At 44.1% G+C, this 23,667-nt stretch overlaps 2 protein-coding genes across 2 annotated transcripts in view; one reads left to right on the forward strand and one right to left on the reverse strand.

The window, feature by feature from the left end:
• The window catches only part of LOC141194360 (uncharacterized), a 135,057-nt gene that overhangs the window by 51,873 nt on the left and 59,517 nt on the right, over positions 1-23,667 (reverse strand). The gene's annotated exons all lie outside the window — the stretch shown is intronic.
• Positions 20,806-23,667, forward strand: part of LOC141194338 (uncharacterized) — a 28,665-nt gene continuing 25,803 nt past the window's right edge. Inside the window, exon 1 of the mRNA XM_073662239.1 lies at positions 20,806-20,872. The gene's annotated coding sequence lies outside the window, so the exon portion shown is untranslated. The remainder of the gene's footprint in view (positions 20,873-23,667) is intronic.

Consider the following 23,667-nt stretch of genomic DNA (forward strand, 5'->3'; position numbering starts at 1 on the left):
TATTCAATAGTTCCATTAGGAAAGAAAATCCTCAGCTCTCACCGAATGTTGCAAATTATCCATTTTTTTTTTACTTAAAAGCCAGGAGTCGATTATAAGGGAAGGAAACATATGAAAAGTCCCCTTTTTATCCACTCCTAACTTTTTCTACATTCCCTTTTACAATTTTCCACTGAGGATTTAACTAGAAAAGACTGACGATGGGCAACACTGATATATGAGCCTACGAAAATGGTTTTGATTAATGAAAAATAAACTGCAAGAAAGCAGCATGGGGCGAAGTGTCATCTTCTGTTTTTGTTTTAAAGCCTACTGTTAGATTGTGATCAGCGTTGCATCACTGTTTTTGTTAAAAAGCAAATTTTTCTGTATGCTTTGTAGTTTGGATGAAAACTTTTACATATTAAGGTTCTAAAATATCAGTAGCAGAGGCGTAGCTAGGGTTTTGGTTCAGGGGGGGGCGAAACTTCTGAGTGGGCCCCTAACCAGGTAATCCTGATTATAACTATGGTGGTGCACCCTAATAGTGGATGTAGGAGAACCTCAGCAGATGACCGCGCTGTTACTAAAAATAATCTCTATACAAAGACCAGCACTGATATTACCGCCATGTGGTTACATACAGTATATTGATAGATACCAGTCCTGCAGAACATATAAGAGATCACAGCACAGTTATATATGGTGACTTACAGCTGACGTTCTTTCTGATTAAATTGTTCACTTTTCTCGTCTTTTCCATCTGGTCCAGACTGACACGACGACTTCTTCATCCAGGACTCAGAGTCTCAGGTCTGCAGAGATCACAACAAAGATACATTTGACTCCTTACATTTCAGGCACCGTCCCCCATCTATTCCCAACCTGCATAAACTCCTCATCCTGCTGATACTGCACCTGCTGTGTGCTCTCTAGATGGTAAAACAAATGTCTAAAATATAGTAATGCTGTATGCAAGTGCCCTAGAAAACATTGCCAACATTTTGCCCCTAGAATGTTATAGTGTCCTCTGTGTGCTCCTCTGACTGTTATAATAACCTGAGTTCCCCTATAACGATAAGTGCCCACTTAAGATTTAATAATGTCCTGAGTCTCCCCCCATATACAGCCCCCTCTACACAGTATGATGCTCTCTTATACACAGTATAATTCCCCCTTACTGTATAGTACCCCCCACAGTATACTGACATCTTAGTAGCCTCCAAACTGATGTCTCCAACACTGTATGATGGCCCCCACACTGTGCAAAGACCCAACATTATCTCCCACACTGTATGATGGCCCCCTCACTTGCAAAGACCCAACATTATCTCCCACACTGTATGATGGCCCCCACACTGTGCAAAGACCCCACATGTATGACCCAAATGTAATCCTCACACTGTATAAATAGCCCACATATAGTATAATGCCCCTCCCATAGGCAAAGTCTGTAGTATAATGTTCCCCCTCATAGGCAGAGTCTGTAGTATAATGTCCACCCCCCCATAGGCAGAGTCTGTAGTATAATCCCCCCCCCTCATAGGCCGAGTCTGTGGTATAATGTTTCTCCCCCCACCCCATAGGCAGAGTCTGTAGTATAATGTTCCCCCTCATAGGCAGAGTCTGTTGTATAATGTTCCCCCTCATAGGCAGAGTCTGTAGTATAATGTCCCCCCCTCATAGGCAGAGTCTGTAGTATAATGTTCCCCCTCATAGACAGAGTCTGTAGTATAATGTCCCCCCCCTATAGGCAGAGTCGGTAGTATAATTCCCCCCCCCCTCATAGGCCGAGTCTGTGGTATAATGTTTCTCCCCCCACCCCATAGGCAGAGTCTGTAGAATAATGTTACCCCCCTCTCACCCCCCGGCAAAAAATGACTAAGCAAATACTCACCTCTCCTCCTCGTTCCTTCACTGCTCCGAGTGCTGCTCCTGGCCTGCACATCTTCAGAACAGCGGCCGGACGCCAAGTGATGAAGTCACTGATGTCAGACGCAGAGGGGACTGATGAGAGAGGGAGCATCGCGAGAGGGAGCCATATACATGTTTGGAATGGGGAAAATGTTTTGACTGGAAATCAAAATTTATTCAACATAAGAGAAGTCACACAGGGGAGAAGACAATTTGTTGTGAAGATTGTGAGAAATGTTTTAGCGAAAGATCTTTTCTTTTTAGAGAAGCAACACAGGAGCAAAAACGTTTTCATTCTCACAATGTGGAAAATGCTTTAAATAGAAATGAGGCCTTGTAAAACATAAGAGAAGTCACACATGGGGAGAAGCCGTATTCATGTTCAGAATGTGATAAATGCTATAGTGATAAATCAAGTCTTGTGAGTAGTGTTGAGAAATATCGGGCATCGACCGATATTCGCTGTATCGGAGTTCCGATACTGAGTTCCGATACTTTTACAATATCGAATACCGGAATCGGAAGTTCCCATAATGCCTGCGCTCTGCAGTGTCTCTGAAGGATGACAAGCTGGATGGCAGCGCTCAGCTGCGATCCAGCCTGTCATCAGAATGCCATCCCAGCGTGAGAGAATTCTCCTGCTCAAGCGCTGACATTACATTATCTCCCTTACATTACAATTAAATGGAATAGCAGGAATTCATAATTTTTAAGACGTTAATGCCACAGCCATGGCGGTTGTGGCATTACAGTGGTTGCCCAAATCGATGGGAACAGTGCTCACAGTGAAACATGAAAAGCCGGCAATTCATCAGCGGCATATACAGGTACCCGACAATTTAGAACAGAAAGAATAGAGCTTCACACATAGATTAGATAGATAGAAACATGTTAGTCACATCTACTATATAATTGTCTTATCCCGTCTGTCTGTCTGTCTTTCTGTATGTCTGTCTGTCTGTCTGTCCTGGAAATCCCGGGTCGCTGATTGGTCCGGCCGCGTCCAATCAGCGATGCGGCATTTCTGAAAAACATGGCGGCCGTTAGCTGCTCATGTGTGGCACGGAGGTCAGCGGCGATGCAGCTGGGAGATGCAGCCGGCTACTCACAGCATAAGTCCCCCGACCGCAGGCGCCGCTGACCTACATGCGGCTATCATCGGGAGATCAGCGGCTACGGCCGCTTATCTCCCGAGGACAAGTGTGACGCCGATTCCCCTCCCCTCCCCTCTCCTCTCCTCTCCCCTCCCCTCTCTTCCCGTCCCTCCCCCAGCTCGATCAGGGCCCCGCCACCAGGCGTCATACTTACCCCTCCCCTCCCCTCCCCTCTCCTCTCCTCCCCCCTCCCCTCTCCTCCCGTCCCTCCCCCCACTCGATCAGGACCCCGACACCGGCGTCATACTTACCCCTCCCCATGCCTCCGCAGCAGCTCCTGTGTCTTCCGCTGATGCTCTGTGACGTCTCAGGTCAGAGGGCGCGGTGACGTCTTTACACCGCGTGCGCTCTCTCCTGACCGGTCACAGCGCACAGCGTCAACATGTGGGCTACGCTGGAGTCCAGAGAAGCAGCTGAGAAGGGAGGTGAGTATTGGATTTTTTTTTTTTTGTTTAGGGCCATAGGGGACCTGCATGGGGCACTATGGGGGGATGGATATACAGGGGATATGACTTCCTGCATGGGGCATTATATGGGGGGGAGAGGTGAAATCCTACATGGGGCATTATATGGGGGGAGAGGTGACATCCTACATGGGGCATTATATGGGAGAGAGGTGACATCCTGCATGGGGCATTATATGGGGGGAGAGGTCACATCCTGCATGGGCCATTATATGGGGGAGAGGTGACATCCTGCATGGGACATTATATGGGGGGAGAGGTCACATCCTGCATGGGGCATTATATGGGGGGAGAGGTGACATCCTACATGGGGCATTATATGGGTGAGAGGTGACATCCTGCATGGGACATTATATGGGGGGAGAGGTCACATCCTGCATGGGGCATTATATGGGGGGAGAGGTGACATCCTACATGGGGCATTATATGGGGGAGAGGTGACACCCTGCATGGGGCATTATATGGGGGAGAGGTCACATCCTGCATGGGGTATTATATGGAGGGAGAGGTCACATCCTACATGGGGCATTATATGGGGGAGAGGTCACATCCTGCATGGGGCATTATATGGGGGGAGAGGTCACATCCTACATGGGGCATTATATGGGGGAGAGGTGACATCCTGCATGGGGCATTATATGCGGGGATGTGACATCCTGCATTGGGTATTATATACGGGGGATGTGACTTCCTGCATGGGGCATTATAAAGGAGGGTCGGGAGACATATGCTAGAATACCCGATGCGTTAGAATCGGGCCACCATCTAGTATATAATAAGTACAATGACAGTGTTGCTTACTGTACTTGTCATTTAGTGTAAAGGATTTATTTAAAAAAATATTAGTGTTTTCGTGCACCGTCTCTTTAAAAAAGCCGGCCGGCAATTCAGCAGCGGTACCCGACAATTTAGAACAGAAAGATAGAGCATCACACATAGATTAGATAGATAGAAACATGTCAGTCACATATATAAGAAGTACAGTGATAGTGTTGGTTATTGTACTTGTCATTTAGTGTTAAAATAAAAGATTTATTAAAAAAAAAAAATTTGGCGTGAGGTTCCCCCATAATTATAGTCTCTAGCGGAGGTTAAGCAGACAGCTGGGGCAGATGTTTGAAGCCTGGGAAGGGGGTAATACCCACGGAGCTTCCCAGGCTACTAATATCAGCCCCCAGCTGAATACCTAGTCTTTACTAGCTATTAAAATGGGGGACCCCCCCAAAAAATGACGTGGGGTCCCCCATATTTTAATAGCTAGCAAAGGCTAGGCAGACATCTGGGGGCTGATATTAATAGCCCAGGAAGGGTGCCATAAATATTGGCCCCCTCCCAGGCTAGAAACACCAGCCGTCAGCCGCCCCAGAAATGGCGCATCCATAGGATGCGTGTACGAGGCGTACGGAGCGGAGCCGCGCGTGTACGAGGCGTACGGAGCGGAGCCGCGCGTGTACGAGGCGTACGGAGCGGAGCTGCGCATGTACGAGGCGTACGGAGCGGAGCCGCGCATGTACGAGGCGTACGGAGCGGAGCCGCGCGTGTGCGAGGCGTACGGAGCGGAGCCGCGCGTGTGCGAGGTGTACGGAGCGGAGCCGCGCGTGTGCGAAGTGTACGGAGCGGAGCCACGCGTGTGCGAAGTGTACGGAGCGGAGCCGCGCGTGTGCGAAGTGTACGGAGCGGAGCCTTGTGTGTGAGAGGTGTACGGAGCGGAGCCGTCGCGCGTGTACTTATCTCTATAAATGTACATACAGTACAGAATATATACATACTGACCCTATATACATACAGTACAGAATATATGCATACTGACCCTATATACATACAGTACAGAATATATACATACTGACCCTATACACATACAGTACAGAATATATACATACTGACCCTATACACATACAGTACAGAATATATACATACTGACCCTATACACATACAGTACAGAATATATACATACTGACCCTATACACATACAGTACAGAATATATACATACTAACCCTATACACATACAGTACAGAATATATACATACTGACCCTATACACATACAGTATAGTATACATACTGACCCTATATACATACAGTACAGAATATATACATACTGACCCTATATATATACAGTACAGAATATATACATACTGACCCTATACACATACAGTACAGAATATATACATACTGACCCTATACACATACAGTACAGAATATATACATACTGACCCTATATATATATACAGTACAGAATATATACATACTGACCCTATATACATACAGTACAGAATATATACATACTGATCCTATACAGTACAGAATATATACATACTGACCCTATATACATACAGTACAGAATGTATACATACTGACCCTATACACATACAGTACAGAATATATACATACTGACACTATACACATACAGTACAGAATATATACATACTGATCCTATACAGTACAGAATATATACATACTGACCCTATATACATACAGTACAGAATATATGCATACTGACCCTATATACATACAGTACAGAATATATACATACTGACCCTATACACATACAGTACAGAATATATACATACTAACCCTATACACATACAGTGTGTTTATTTCAATTAAAGGACTTTATTCTGGGTGTTTGTGTTTTTTTTTTAACTTTGACTATGGGGTTAGTAATGGGGGTGTCTTATAGACGCCTCTCCATTACTAACCTGGGTTTGATGTCAGCTGGCATTATAAGCTGACATCAACCCCAGCCCTATTACCCCACTGCCACCGCTACAGGGCAGTGGGAAGAGCGAGGCTAAGAGCCAGAATTGGCGCATCCTATGGATGCGCCATTTCTGGGGCGGCTGACGGCTGGTGTTTCTAGCCTGGGAGGGGGCCAATATTCATGGCACCCTTCCTGGGCTATTAATATCAGCCCCCAGCTGTCTGCCTAGCCTTTGCTAGCTATTAAAATAGGGGGGACCCCACGTCATTTTTTTTGGGGGTCCCCCATTTTAATAGCTAGTAAAGGCTAGGTATTCAGCTGGGGGCTGATATTAGTAGCCTGGGAAGCTCCGTGGGTATTACCCCCTTCCCAGGCTTCAAACATCTGCCCCAGCTGTCTGCTTAACCTCCGCTAGAGACTAAAATTACGGGGAACCCCACGCCAATTTTTTTTTAAATAAATCCTTTATTTTAACACTAAATGACAAGTACAGTAACCAACACTGTCACTGTACTTCTTATATATGTGACTGACATGTTTCTATCTATCTAATCTATGTGTGATGTTCTATTCTCTCTGTTCTAAATTGTCGGGTACCGCTGCTGAATTGCCAGCCGGCTTTTTTAAAGAGACGGTGCATGAAAACACTAATATTTTGTTAAATAAATCCTTTAACACTAAATGACAAGTACAGTAAGCAACACTGTCACTGTACGTATTATATATGTGACTGACATGTTTCTATCTATCTAATCTATGTGTGAAGCTCTATTCTTTCTGTTCTAAATTGTCGGGTACCGGTGTATGCCGCTGATGAATTGCCGGCTTTTCATGTTTCACTGTGAGCACTGTTCCCATCGATTTGGGCAACCACCTCCCCCAATACATTCTACATTATTGTTAGTTGTTTTCCTTCATGTAGAATTAACCTACAAGGAAAGAAAGGGTTTATTTTCATTCCGATATTTGTGTCCCATTGACTTGCATTGGTTTCCGGTATCGGAATCAGCGATATCCGATATCTTTTGAGTATCGGCCAATCCAATCCGATCCGATATTTCCTGATATCGGAAGGTATCGCTCAACACTACTTGTGAGACATCAGTGAATTCACACCGGGGCAAAGCCGCATTCATATTCAGAATGTGGGAAATGCTATAGTGATAAATCAAGTCTTGTGAGACATCAGTGGATTCACACAGGGGAGAAGCTGTATTCATGTTCAGAATGTGGGAAACTTTATAATAATAAAACACATCTTGCCACACATCAGTGGTGAAGCCATTTTCATGTTCAGAGTGTGGGGCATTTTTTACTGATAAATCATCTCTTGTTAACCATCAAAGCGTTCATACAGGATCAATGCCATATTCATGTTCAGAATGTGGGAAATGTTTTATTAATAAATCAAATTTTGTTAGACATCAGTGGGTTCACAAGGAGGTGAAGCCGTTTACATGTTCAGAATGTGGGAAATGTTTTAGTCAGAAGTTGTAAGACATCAAAGAACTCACACAGGGGAGAAGCCATTTTCATGCAATAATGTCAGAAATATCTTACCAAGAAATCAAGTCTTAGGGTATGTGCTCACGTAGCGTTTTACAAGCGTATATGCTGCGGAATTTCCGCAGCATAAACGCTTGGGAAACGCTTGGTAATCCGCCCCCCATGGTCCCCAATGACAAGCCGCAATGTCAATGCCCATGCTGCGGATTTTTCCGCAGCGTTTATGCTGCGCTCAAAAATCCGCAGCATGTCCATTAATTTGGCGGACACGCAGCGTAATCGCCGCCATTGACTTGCATTGAAACGCATAATATCCGTGTCAGTACATTTGTACACACGGATATTATGCGTTTCTATGTGCGGATGGTACCCAAGTCTGGAGGAGAGGAGACTCTCATCCAGACCTGGGTACCATAGAAACTGTAAAAAAAAGAATTTAAAATAAAAAATAAAGTTTATACTCACCTTCCGGTGTCCTCCCGGTGTTTTGTCTGCTCCTTCCGGTGTCTTTCACTGCTCGCGCTGTTGTGAAGGACCTGCCATGACATCACTGAGTCATGTGACCCATCACATGGCTCAATGACGTCACCACTGCGAGCATTGCAAGAGACCGAACGCAGCAGAGATAACACCGGGAAGACACGGGAAGGTGAGTATAATCTTTTTTTATTTTTTACCATTCTATTCTTTTTTTTAACTATTACTTGGTCACACTATATAAATCCATGCCGGTTGCATGGATTTATATAGTGTGAACAAGTTGTCAAGCACTTTCCAAGTGATGCTAAAATCGCTTGGAAAAGCGCTTGATAACCCGCATGCAGAAATGCATGCAAAGACGCTTGACAAACGCTTCTACCTGGCGGGAAAAACGCATGTAAAAAATGTTTTTCCTGCCAGGGAGAAGCGTAAAAAATATGCAGCATTTATGCATCGTGGGCACATAGCCTTAATAACTATTAAAAAACTCAAATATATCAGAGAAAACTTTCACCTACCCTATTCGGAGAGTGTTTTAATCAAAGCCAGCTCTAATTCTGCATCAGAAATCTTTTATCGGAAAACATTTCCAATTCCTGAATGTTTTACTCACAAATCAAATCTCCATTAAAAATAAATGGATTCATTCAGTGACAGCATTTTTTCAAGCTGTTTTATGTATTAAAATGATAATAGACATTCAATTTACAGTCAAAATAAATCATTGATGAGATAGGAAAAGATATAACATTGGTCAAGAACTTAAAGGGTTGTCCCCTTTCAGAAAATCCTCGTCCCATGCTGCCGTTTGTTATAAAATAACCATCCACTCTTCACTCACCTTCTCTGGGTCCAACACTGAGTTTCTGGCTCTGCTCCCGGTGACCAGTATTGAATGCTGCGTTGACTTCATGGCAAAAGTGTGGCACCCAATCAGTGAGCTTAGCGACTCTGCACGTGTAGACTGAGCCTGCCCCATTCAGAGTTTCTGAGTTCTCTGATTGGCCGCCGCGCTGTCGACGTGGGGTCAGCACCGCAGCCAATACCAGACACCAGGAACAGGGGTAAAGACTTAGCGTTGGATCCTGGGACTGTGAGTAACAAGTGGTTGGTTATTTTATAACAAACTTCAGTTGGAGACGAAGATTTTCTAAAAGGGGATAACCCCTATAAAAATGTGTATAAAAAAGTATTTGCCTTTTTGTAGTTTCTTTCAGTTTTATTTTTTTTGTCACATGTAAATGTTTGTGATCATCCAACTATTTTTACCATAAAATAAAGTTTAAACAAGTAACTACAAAATGCAGCTTCTAATTGATCATTCCATTTACTGAAGTTCAAAGATTTATACAAACCCTATAAATCCACCTTGTAAAAAAAGAATAATTGCTTTCCTAAACAAATAATTGATCATGCCATCCTCTGCAGTAACAGCTGCAAATCATTAGCTTGCGATAACCTGTGATGAGTTTTTTTACATCAATGTGGAGGAATTTTGGACACTTGCAGAATTGTTTTTATTCGGCGACATTGGAAGGTTCTCAAGCATAAACTGCTCTTGAAAGTCTTACCACAGCATCTCAATGAAGTTCAAGTTAGGACTTTGACTAAGCCACTCCAACACCTTAGTTTTGTTTCTTTTTAGTCATTCAGAGAGAGACCAATTTCTGTGAATTTGTGATAGGGTTCAGAATACATGTTTCCGTCAATTCTGGTAACTCGGCCACTTCTTGTAGAAGCAGCTCCACACCATCACAGTACCTAATTTGTCTCATTTTCTCCAGGTGTTCTCTGTTCTGGAGATTGCCCAGCTACTTAACTGAGCTGTCTGCCATTGATCCCTGCCAGATGTAGTTTGTGCTTCCTGGTGAGTGTTTGCCTGGTTCTGTTGTGCTGAGTTCTGATCTTCCGCTGCCTGACCCTTTGTTCTGACTATCCCTTTGTCTTGTCCTTTTGCCTTGATCCACTCTCTCCTGATATTTTGACCCTGGACCATGACCTGACTTATGTCTTTGTCTATCCCCTTGGTTTTCTATGTGCTGTTTTGGTACTGACCCTGTTTGACTTCTCTGCCTCACGATCTGTCCGTAAGTAGTGACTAGCGTCACAAAACCTTTATGTTCTTTTTGGTCAGCCACGGTTTGCAACTCTCCCATGCAATTTCTGCCCATCATCTTATTGTGAAATTAAGGACATTTTACATTAACTAAGGAGAGAAACGAGGCCTTTAGTTCTTTAGACGTTCATCTTGGTTCTTTTGTGACATTCTGGATAAGTTCTAGGTGAAATTTTGGTAGGTTGGATCCTCCAAGGAAAATTCAACATGATTCTAAATTTTTTTTCCATCGCACTCTCACTTTAATTCACTAGAATCCCCAGGGGCAGGCTGGGCCGGGTGGCAGAGGGGCAATTGCCCCCCAGGCCGGTCCTCCAGCAGCGGTTTTGGGCCGCCCGGCCGGAGGCAATCGCCTCAACCGGGCGACTCAAACTGTGCTGCCTGATTGCAATACTGCTGCGGCCACTCTCCTCTGCACGCACCCTCCCATCAGGGTGCGCGGCCTGATGGGAGGGCCCGCGGCCTGAAGGGAGGGCGCGCCGCCTGACGGGAGCTGCGGCGCTAGTGAAAATGGGATGGCTCGTGGGCCCACAGGTAAGTAGGGATCAGCACTGGAATGGCAGAGGTGAGTATTTATTAATTTTTTTAATCTGGGGCCAATATACAATATACTATGCAGGGCCATATATACAATACGGAGCACTTTGCAGGGGCATATATACAGTACGGAGCACTATGCAGGGCCATATATACAATACGGAGCACTATGCCGGGCCATATATACAGTACAGAGCACTATGCAGGGCCCTGTATACAGTATGAAGCACTATGCAGGGCCATATATACAATATGGAGCACTATGCAGGGCCATATATATAGTACGGAGCACTATGCAGGGCCATATATACAGTACGGAGCACTATGCGGGGCCATGTATACAGTACGGAGCACTAAGCAGGGCCATGTATACAGTACGGAGCACTATGCGGGGCCATGTATACAGTACAGAGCACTATGCAGGGCCATATATGCAATACGGAGCACTATGCAGGGCCATATATACAATACGGAGCACTATGCCGGGCCATATATACAGTACGGAGCACTGCAGGGCCATATATACAGTACGGAGCACTATGCAGGGTCATATATACAATACAGAGCACTATGCAGGGCCATATATACAGTACGGAGCACTATGCAGGGCCATATATACAGTATGGAGCACTATGCGGGGCCATATATACAGTACGGAGCACTATGCGGCGCCATGTATACAGTACAGAGCACTATGCGGGGCCATATATACAGTACGGAGCACTATGCGGGGCCATGTATACAGTACAGAGCACTATGCGGGGCCATGTATACAGTACAGAGCACTATGCGGGGCCATGTATACAATACGGAGCACTATGCAGGGCCATATATACAATACAGAGCACTATGAAGGGCCATATATACAGTACAGAGCACTATGCGGGGCCATGTATACAGTACAGAGCACTATGCGGGGCCCTGTATACAGTATGAAGCACTATGCGGGCCTTGTATATAATACAGTGCACTATGCAGGGCCATATATACAGTACAGAGCACTATGCGGGGCCATGTATACAGTACAGAGCACTATGCGGGGCCCTGTATACAGTATGAAGCACTATGCGGGCCTTGTATATAATACAGTGCACTATGCAGGGCCATATATACAATACAGAGCACTATGCGGGGCCATGTATACAGTACAGAACACTATGTGGGGCCCCGTATACAGTAGGGAGCACCATGTAGGGCCATATATACAGTACGGAGCACCATGTAGGGCCATATATACAGTACGGAGCACCATGTAGAGCCATATATGCAGTACGGAGCACTATGCAGGGCCATATATACAGTATGGAGCACTATGCAGGGCCATATATACAGTACGGAGCACTATGCCGGGCCATATATACAGTACAGAGCACTATGCGGGGCCATATATACAGTATGGAGCACTATGCGGGGCCATATATACAGTATGAAGCACTATGCAGGGCTATATATACAGTATGGAGCACTATGCAGGGTGATATATACAGTACGGAGCACCATGTAGGGCCATATATACAGTACGGAGCACCATGTAGGGCCATATATACAGTACGGAGCACTATACGGGGCCATATATACAGTACGGAGCACTATGTGGGGCCCTGTATACAGTATGAAGCACTATGCAGGGCCATATATACAGTACGGAGCACTATGCTGGGCCATATATACAGTACGGAGCACTATGTGGGGCCCTGTATACAGTGCGGAGTAAATTTACTCAGCCTCAGAGCCAACACCTCGGCCAATATTTTGATGTCTGTGGGTGGTAAAAATATTGGCCTATAAGAATCAGGTACAAGTGGATCCTTTTTTTGCTTCAATAATGCTACAATAATGGCTTCATGCAATGAGCTTGGTAAGCTATTGGCATCAGCAGCTTGATGGAAAGTGTGTAATACAAGTAAAATTCACTCGAATGAGGCCCTGAATATTCTGTCTTACTATGACAAAGCAATCTGATCGAAACAGATGCAATATGAACCTCAGTATATGGAGCTTCGAACAAGCCAGGATGCATTGAGGTAGAAGCTGTTGTGGCGTTTAACCTCTGTTTGCGACTTCCATCCATTGGCAAGGGACACAGCAGAAATTGAGTCCTTTTTCGGCAACAGGGTTATTGGCAATCACCGTTTCTGGATCTAACACCACCAGACTTCTTCCTTTTGGGGTATGCTCAAAGGAAGTTTATCAGAACTAGCCTTGCACTTTGGAAGATTTGAAGGAAAATATCCAACGTGAAATTACTGCTATACCCCTGATATTCTTGCCGATGCCTTCAGGAACATGGTACGCAACTTTGAAATGTGTCTGGCGGAAAACGGGTATCACTTCCAGCATGGCAAGTGATACAATCGATTATACATACGTCATGGTATGTATGTAGCATACTTTTTTTGATTCAGATTATTTCATCCTAATGGGAATTACAACAGAATACACTGTTCTACATATTTTCAGAAGTTGTCAGGTTCATTTATGAAATGAGCCATTTGTTAATGATTTTGACCTCCTGAATTCAATTCTCACAATGAGAATTTTAGTTGTCTCTTGTTTTTATGATATCAAAGAGTTTTCCTTTTATGGCTACATATAATGAATGCCTAAAAGTTTCAGTATTTTGAAACATTATTATTTTTGCAAATATAAAAATGCAGAATATTTTGCTATGCCAATCTTAGAAACTTAACAACAATTCAAATAAATAAAACCTGTCTAAACACTATTGTGAATTATTGACAATTACAGGAATTGCACTACAACATTTGCTCCTCACTCAGTGACCACTCTTTCTTGCTTGTCTCTTGTACTCCTACACTGGATCATTTCTTACAATTGTGTAACAGTAATGTTCAAGCATTGATGGCTTCCATTTTTCTTGATATCTTTTCTCCATAGCCGCAGTATTTTGGTGAAATCTCTCACCGTGCTCTTCATTCACTGCTCCAGAGTTTGGTGGAAAAGAGTCTAGATGCGAATGTAAGAAATTAATCTTTAAGGGCATGTTACAGCCAAGATCATTATATGTTTTGAGGAGAATTTCTTTTTCATAGTTATCGACTCTTGAGCTTCCCCAAAAATTCGTTACCACTAATGTGAATGCTACCCATGCAGCCTTTTCCTTGCCCTGCAATGGACATACTGCTCATCTTGAAGAAGCTTATGAATCTGAGGTCCAATTAAGACTCCTTCCTTTATCTTTGCTTCACTCAACCTTAGAAATGTATCAATGAGATACTTTTATGCTTTTGCATTTTTATCCATTGCCTTTACAAAGTTCTTCATTAGGCCCACGTAATATGCAATGGTGGCAGCAAAATCTTAACTAGGCTAAGAAGTGCTGGATGGAGGACACTTTTACTCCCTGGCTGAAGTGAATGTTGGAAAGGCAAGTTTTTTATTGTAGTGATATTCTCTTGTACGACTATTCCACTCAGAAAGAAGCAGTACTTTGTGTATCCAACCTGGAGACCAAGTTAGAGGGCGACCACCTTTAAGTCACCACAGAGGGGCTGCAAATGTTGGTCATAGTTCAGGCACCTCAACAGCTGTTTCATGTTGTTATAGGTTTCTTTCATGTGGACTGCATAACCTAATGGAATTGAAGGTAGCGGATGTTTTGGACGATCGATGAAGAGCCTCCACTCCTCTGAATTATGACTTATCTTCAGAGCTTCCATTAAACTGTTGTTACATGCCACCAGATCACCCTCCATGAAGACGTGTTGGACAAGATCTTTATCACGGTTGCGAAACCAAGAAATCCGAACATCGTCCGCTAGGAGATTCCACTGCTGAAGCTTGAACCCTAAGAGCTCAGCCTTACTCTTGGACAGATCCAAATCTGTAACAAGATCGTTCAGTTCACTTTGTTATAAGGTGTGGTTTAGTTGAGGTTGCTGACAGAAAGTCTGGGTCATGAGAGGAAGACGCTTCATGACAACAAGCGCCCTCTTCTTCCTCACTTGCCACGACTGGAAATGTTTCTGGAGCTTTTGGAACTGGTAGTTCTTCTGTATGTGGTACAGAGCGCAATGCAGATGGAATGTTTGGATACTGTAAAGTCCACTTCTTCCTTGAAACTCCTTTCCTAATGGGGGGCACCATGCAGAAATAGCAATTGGTAGTGTGATCGGTTGGCTCTCTCCAGAGCATTGGGACTGCTAAAGGCATAGATTGTCTCTTCCCATGCAACCACTGGGTAAGATGTGATGCACATCTATTGCAACATATGTGTGGAGCCCAACTCTTCTAGTGATCTCCTATTCTAATGGGGGGTATCTGCAGAGCAGAAAAAAGTGACAATCACTACAGTCCATTATATAAAATATACAAATTTTATTAATATATATAAATAAAGAAAAAAGGGACAAAGAATGCTGAGGACAATATTATATAGATATAAAATCATCAAAGATGGAACCGGGGTGCAACTAGCCAGATAAAGATTATTATATATAGGAGATAATTATAAAGAGATCTGTTGATATGAATATCAAACACTCCTGCTCATATCCTAAAATACTATGACAATGTTAAATCAATATTATTGTCATCCAGGTACTAAAATCTAAAACACTAATATCCAGTACAACAGTATTTAAAAGTGCACAAGGCACATGGAATATTCGGGGAAACAATAATTACCTGGATAGACCGCTGGCAGTTGAACACCGCTGCGCACGTCACCCATTGTCATAGTATTTTAGGTACAGTACAGACCAAAAGTTTGGACACACCTTCTCATTTAAAGATTTTTCTGTATTTTCATGACTATGAAAATTGTACATTCACACTGAAGGCATCAAAACTATGAATTAACACATGTGGAATTAGATACTTAACAAAAAAGTGTGAAACAACTGAAAATATGTCTTATATTCTAGGTTCTTCAAAGTAGCCACCTTTTGCTTTGATGACTGCTTTGCACACTCTTGGCATTCTCTTGATGAGCTTCAAGAGGTAGTCACCGGAAATGGTCTTCCAACGATCTTGAAGGAGTTCCCAGAGATGCTTAGCACTTGTTGGCCCTTTTGCCTTCACTCTGTGGTCCAGCTCACCCCAAACCATCTCGATTGGGTTCAGGTCTGGTGACTGTGGAGGCCAGGCCATCTGGCGTAGCACCCCATCACTCTCCTTCTTGGTCAGATAGTCCTTACACAGCCTGGAGGTGTGTTTGGGGTCATTGTCCTGTTGAAAAATAAATGATGGTCCAACTAAATGCAAACCGGATGGAATAGCATGCCGCTGCCAGATGCTGTGGTAGCCATGCTGGTTCAGTATGCCTTCAATTTTGATAAATTCCCAACAGTGTCACCAGCAAAGCACCCCCACACCATCACACCTCCTCCTCCATGCTTCACGGTGGGAACCAGGCATGTAGAGTCCATCCGTTCACCTTTTCTGCGTCGCACAAAGACACGGTGGTTGGAACCAAAGATCTCAAATTTGGACTCATCAGACCAAAGCACAGATTTCCACTGGTCGAATGTCCATTTCTTGTGTTCTTTAGCCCAAACAAGTCTTTTCTGCTTGTTGCCTGTCCTTAGCAGTGGTTTCCTAGCAGCTATTTTACCATGAAGGCCTGCTGCACAAAGTCTCCTCTTAACAGTTGTTGTAGAGATGTGTCTGCTGCTAGAACTCTGTGTGGCATTGACCTGGTCTCTAATCTGAGCTGCTGTTAACCTGCGATTTCTGAGGCTGGTGACTCGGATAAACTTATCCTCAGAAGCAGAGGTGACTCTTGGTCTTCCTTTCCTGGGGCGGTCCTCATGTGAGCCAGTTTCTTTGTAGCGCTTGATGGATTTTGCAACTGCACTTGAGGACACTTTCAAAGTCTGCCCAATTTTTCGGACTGACTGACCTTCATTTCTTAAAGTAATGATGGCCACTCGTTTTTCTTTACTTAGCTGCTTTTTTCTTACCATAATACAAATTCTAACAGTCTATTCAGTAGGACTATCAGCTGTGTATCCACCAGACTTCTGCACAACACAACTGATGGCCCCAACCCCAATTATAAGGCAAGAAATCCCACTTATTAAACCTGACAGGGCACACCTGTGAAGTGAAAACCATTTCCGGTGACTACCTCTTGAAGCTCATCAAGAGAATGCCAAGAGTGTGCAAAGCAGTCATCAAAGCAAAAGGTGGCTACTTTGAAGAACCTAGAATATAAGACATATTTTCAGTTGTTTCACACTTTTTTGTTAAGTATATAATACCACATGTGTTAATTCATAGTTTTGATGTCTTCAGTGTGAATGTACAATTTTCATAGTCATGAAAATACAGAAAAATCTTTAAATGAGAAGGTGTGTCCAAACTTTTGGTCTGTACTGTATGTGTGAAAAAACGGCAAAGGGGACATTTCTACAATATGAGGACCTGGATGGGGACATTCCTACAACATGGGGACCTGGATGGGGACATTCCTACAACATGGGGACATTCCTACAACATGGGGACCTAGATAGGGACATTCCTACAACATGAGGACCTGGATGGGGGACATTCCTACAACATGGGGACCTGGATGGGGACATTCCTACAACATGAGGACATTCCTACAACATGGGGACCTAGATAGGGACATTCCTACAACATGAGGACCTGGATGGGGACATTTCTACAACATTGTGACCTGGATGGAGACATTCCTACAACATGGGGACATTCCTACAACATGGGGACCTAGATAGGGACATTCCTACAACACAAGGACCGGGATGGGGACATTCCTACAACATGGGGACCTGGATGGGGACATTCCTACGATATGGGGACCTGGATGGCGACATATCTACGATATGGGGACCTGGATGGGGACATACCTATGATATGGGGACCTGGATGGGGACATTCCTACGATATGGGGACCTGGATGGGGTCATGCCTACAATATGGAGACCTGGATGGGGATATACATACAATATGGGGAGCTAGATGGGGGACATTACGACAAGATAGGGACCAGGATGGAGCACATTACGACAAGATGAGGACCATGATGTGGCATTACTACAAGATGGGGACCAGGATGAGTGACATTGAGACAGATGCAGACCAGGATGGGGCACATTACTACAAGCTGTTTGCCAGAATTACTATATGGTGCTAACTGTAAGACAATATTACTGTATATGGCCAATTGAGGGAAACAAAATTGTAAAAATTAAAAAAACAAAGCATGAGAAAATATTTTGCCACTAAAAATGCTGCTTTATATATAAACTAAACAAAAAAAGTGTACGTTTGTTATCGACACATCCGTAATGACCCAAGCTATAAAAAAAATCAAAAAAACACAGCAAAAATTTCCAAAAGGTGCATAGAAAAAAAATGGTACCACTTAAAATGTCACTTTATCCTGCAAAGAATGTGGCCCCCCAAATAAATTTTTTTTCCATGTGCGGCCCATATAGCCAGCCGAGTTTAAGACCCCTGTTATAGCGCATACCCATCACTATGAAAACTGTACAACTCTTTAAAAAAAAAAGAGCCCATGGGAAAAGAATATCATTATACTTATTGTTTGGATAAATGAAATTAGTGTAGGAAAAATAACTTGCCCAAATGTGTGAAAAGAAATAGTGAGTAAGGGTGTATGATGGAAATGTCGTGTGTTAAGCACGAAAATATGGAGAGGTGATGCTGAGAAATTGTAAGGAAAGTGCAAAAATGTAGAGACGTGTAGAAGTGATGAAACGGGAATAGTGGATCAATAGAGAAAAGACTTTATATGATTTATAAACTGCGGGTAATTATTAACATACAGGGAGAATATATTGCACTAGCACTTAATCAGTTATTAATTCTTTCCTATTACACATATACTTCTGTATATTACTAATCTGATGGTCACAATCTAATGCTCTTCACTTTTTTGAGGTTTCCTTGTTTTTTACATGAATTTATTGTAATTTTTATTATGCAATTTAATAAAATTCGAATTTTCTTATAATCCTAGAGCTCTTCTTTGTGATATTTTATGTCACAGACTTATAAACTTGTCATTTATTTGTAGCCCATTTCTTGCCTTATAAATGGGGTTGGGACCATCAGTTGTGTGTGCAGAAGTCTGGTGGATACACAGCTGATAGTCCTACTGAATAGACTGTTAGAATTTGTATTATGGCAAGAAAAAAGCAGCTAAGAAAAGAAAAACGAGTGGCTATCATTACTTTAAGAAATGAAGGTCAGTCAGTCCGAAAAATTGGGAAAACTTTGAAAATGTCCCCAAGTGCAGTTGCAAAAACCATCAAGTGCTACAAAGAAACTGTCTAACATGAGGACCGCCCCAGGAAAGAAAGACCAAGAGTCACCTCTGCTTCTGAGGATAAGTTTATCCGAGTTACCAGCCTCAGAAATCGCAGGTTAACAGCAGCTCAGATTAGAGACCAGGTCAATGCCACACAGAGTTCTAGCAGCAGACACATCTCTTCAACAACTGTTAAGAGGAGACTTTGTGCAGCAGACCTTCATGATAAAATAGCTGCTAGGAAACCACTGCTAAGGACAGGCAACAAGCAGAAGAGACTTGTTTGGGCTAAAGAACACAAGGAATGGACATTAGACCAGTGGAAATCTGTGCTTTGGTCTGATGAGTCCAAATTTGTGATCTTTGGTTCCAACCACAGTGTCTATGTGCGACGCAGAAAAGGTGAACGGATGGACTCTACATACCTGGTTCCCACCGTGAAGCATGGAGGAGGAGGTGTGATGGTGTGGGGGTGCTTTGCTGGTGACACTGTTGGGGATTTATTCAAAATTGAAGGCATACTGAACCAGCATGGCTACCACAGCATCTTGCAGCGGCATGCTATTCCATCCGGTTTGCGTTTAGTTGAACCATCATTTATTTTTCAACAGAACAATGACCCCAAACACCTCCAGGCTGTGTAAGGGCTATTTGACCAAGAAGGAGAGTGATGGGGTGCTACGCCAGATGACCTGACCTCCACAGTCACCAGACCTGAACCCAATCGAGATGGTTTGGGGTGAGCTGGACCGCAGAGTGAAGGCAAAAGAGCCAACAAGTGCTAAGCATCTCTGGGAACTCCTTCAAGATTGTTGGAAGACCATTTCCGGTGACTACCTCTTGAAGCTCATCAAGAGAATGCCACGAGTGTGCAAAGCAGTCATCAAAGCAAAAGGTGGCTACTTTGAAGAACCTAGATCATAAGACATATTTTCAGTTGTTTCACACTTTTTTGTTAAGTATATAATTCCACATGTGTTAATTCATAGTTTTGATGCCTTCAGTGTGAATGTACAATTTTCATAGTCAAGAAAATACAGAAAAATCTGCTCCGCTCCGAACGCCTCGTACACGCGCGGCTCCGCTCCGTACGCCTCGTACACGCGCGGCTCCGATCCGTACGCCTCGTACACGCGCGGCTCCGCTCCGTACGCCTCGTACACGCGCGGCTCTGCTCCGTACGCCTCCTACACGCGCGGCTCCGCTCCGTACGCCTCCTACACGCGCGGCTCCGCTCCGTACGCCTCCTACACGTTCGGCTCCGCTCCGTACGCCTCGTACACGCGCGGCTCCGCTCCGTACGCCTCGTACACGCGCGGCTCCGCTCCGTACGCCTCGTACACGCGCGGCTCAGCTCCGTACACCTCGTACACGCGCGGCTCTGCTCCGTACACCTCGTACACGCGCGGCTCTGCTCCATACGCCTCGTACACGCGGCTCCGCTCCGTACACCTCGTACACGCGCGGCTCTGCTCCGTACACCTCGTACACACACGGTTCTGCTCCGTACGCCTCGTACACACACGGCTCTGCTCCGTACACCTCGTACACACACGGCTCTGCTACATCCACACTGTAAACCCCTCCTGACCCCACACATAAACTTCAGCTCATCCAGCACCATGACAACCAGCACAGCAGAGTCCTGCATCCACTGAGGCCCCTGATCATGTGACCCCTGACTCCTCCCCTCCTGTGACCTCATCACAGCTCCTGTGCGCACAGAGCAGCCATATATGTGGTGGCGGCTCTGCAGGTGGAGGTATGTGGAGATTCCTCGTTATTCTCTATTATTTCTTCCTCTCCCTTCTATGTCGCCTCCATAGTCCGCAGCGCTGTACACACATTATTATCACCGTCCCCATCGGGCCTCACTCTCTCCTTAGTCTTTCGTCACACGTGTTCACATTTGCCGCCTTCTCCATTTCTGTAATGATGTTTTTCATCAATTTTTAGGAATATTTAACCCCTTGGCATCGGGCGATTTAAAGTTTTTGTGCTTTAGAACTAAATTCACTTTAAAATGCACTGAAAAAAGAGAAAAACCCTTCATGAAATGTCCGGTGTGAATGAGCGGCGATGTGATCCTCCTGGTCGGTGCGATACCAAAATTAAGAAGAATTTATTATTTAGTGGTTAAAATAAAATTCTGAATTTGGGGAAGAAGAGGAAGGATTTATAATGTTTATTGTTTTTTATACATATTTTATATTGTCATTTATTCCCCATTCGACCCCTGCGCATCCCCCCCCACCTCCATAGTGCTATAACCATCCATGGCAGCCTAGATCCAGGGGCTAGCGGGCACATTATATCCCAGGGTTACAAGCCCTAGCCCATGAGAAGCGGCCCGTCCCTAATGGCCACCATCCACATTGGACTATAGTGAGGTGATTCGATTGGATCCGCCAGCAGTCTAATGTGTATGGGCGCTTTCCTATTCTTATGAAGAAGATGATGTTGGAGTGAAAAGGATCCGAAGCTTTGGATTTCCGGAGGCCGATTCTTTTGTTCACGGGGAGATAAGCGAATGCCGGAGCAACTCTCTCATAGAGAACACAGAAGCTCGGAGCAGAGACCAATGTTCTAGTGTATCGGGGAGTCGAGGAAGATAGATTTTGGATGTATCTGATGTGGATGGGGCCTTTATGTATTTTCCTTTGGCTGCCTTAAGGTATGTGCAGACAATCAGTAAACGCTGCGGATTGGACCCAGCACACTTGCGCTGCCTGCAATCCGCAGCGGCCAGATGTTACAGAATAGTGGATGGGATTTGTACAGATCCCATGCCCACTAGGCTTACCCACGGAGACGGACATGCGGTGCTTCTTCACGGACCGCAGCATGCCAATTTCTCTAGTCTCCGCAAGAGAAATTCTACCAGTGCAAGGATAGGATGTGGTGAAGCCGCATGTGTTCAATGACCACATGCAGCTTCACCTGCGTGCAGCACTTTGAACGCACCATCAAGTATGCTGCGTTCAAAGCGCTACCATTTCTGACAGTGTGCACATACCCTTGGCGTATGTGCACACGATCAGTGTTCGCGTGTGATCGCAGCGGCCATATGTTACAGCATAGTGGATGGGATTTATACACATCCCATGCCCACTATGCATCTGCGGCACACCCGTGGAGACGGACATGCGGCGCGTCTTCACAGACCTCTGCATGTCTATTTCTCTTGCGGAGATGCTGTTCACCGCAAGAGAAATTCTACCACCGCATTGTATAGGATGCGGTGGACGCAGGTGAATCTGCATGTGTTCAATGAACACATTCGGATTCACCTGCGTGTAGCGTTTTGGATGCAGCATCAGTATGCTGCGTTCAAAGCGCAGCCAAAAAAGGATCATGTGCATATACCCTTATAAAGATAACTAAGTTATTAGGCTTTAAAGCAGCCACTATTAACCACTTGACAAAATACGACGTACTAGGTATGTCAAATGCTAGCTCCCTAACTTTAATGCAGGCTCGTAAAACAAGCCCGTATCTTTGCTGGCAGATGATGGCTGTGATAATTAGCCATCATCTGACTCGCTGTTAAATGCCGCTGTTAATCTGTGACAGCTGCATTTACATCGCAGGATCAAGTCGCCTAAGAGGACTAAAGTTTTAAAAAATATGCAAATAAAAAAATTATGTTCAAATCACACCCCTTTTCGCCTATCAAAAATTAGAAAATAAAAATAATACTTTTTTTTTTTTTTACAAATTTCTGAATTTTTTTTCACCACTTAAGTAAAACAAAAACTGTGCGTGTTTGGTATCTGCATAATGGTACTGACCCGCAAAATCATACTGTCAGGTAATTTTTACCATAAAATGGACGCTCTAAAAAAAAAAAAAAACAATTGCAGAATTTTGCTCTTTTTGCTATTTCCCGACACTTGGAATTTTTTTCCCACTGTCCAGTATCACATGATAAAATGGATGGCGTCATTCAAAAGTACAACTCGTCCCACAAAAACCAAGCCCTCACTTATGTGGATGGAAAAATGGCTCTTGGAATAAGGGGAGGAAAAATCAGAAAGGTAAAAAAGGCAAGTTGCCTGGTCCTTAAAAAGTTAAAGAAGGAGCAAGGGTTTTGTTTTCATGTGTTGGATTGTATCTGTAATGTAATCACAAACCCACAATTGAACAGACTATACAGATATGGTAAAAAAAAACCTACTGAATAAATAGGATATGAAAGCCAAGCGTACTACATAGTTACAGTACCAGAACCAAGCTTACTACATAGCTACAGTACCAGAACCAAGCTTAAAGCGCACTTGTCAGCAGAATTGTGCTCAGTAAACCACAAACATTGTCAGGTGGGGGACATTACACTGATTAAAATGATACCTTGGTTGATTAAATCCGTCCTCTGGTTCTTGTGTAATCTTTACTTTCAGTTTGGAGATAATGATATGCTCGTGCTTCGGGGCAGCTTGTGGGGTGGGCTCTGCTTATATATTTATCTGTATGCTCTTATGACAGCTCACTGATCGTTCACTGACCTGTCTCCTATTTTACATAATGCATCTAGTAGTGCGGAGCTAGGTAAAATAG

The sequence above is a fragment of the Phyllobates terribilis genome, unplaced genomic scaffold, assembly GCF_046119375.1.
Source record: "Phyllobates terribilis strain yellow unplaced genomic scaffold, ASM4611937v1 Scaffold_69__1_contigs__length_7402412, whole genome shotgun sequence".
Lineage (NCBI taxonomy): Eukaryota > Metazoa > Chordata > Amphibia > Anura > Dendrobatidae > Phyllobates > Phyllobates terribilis.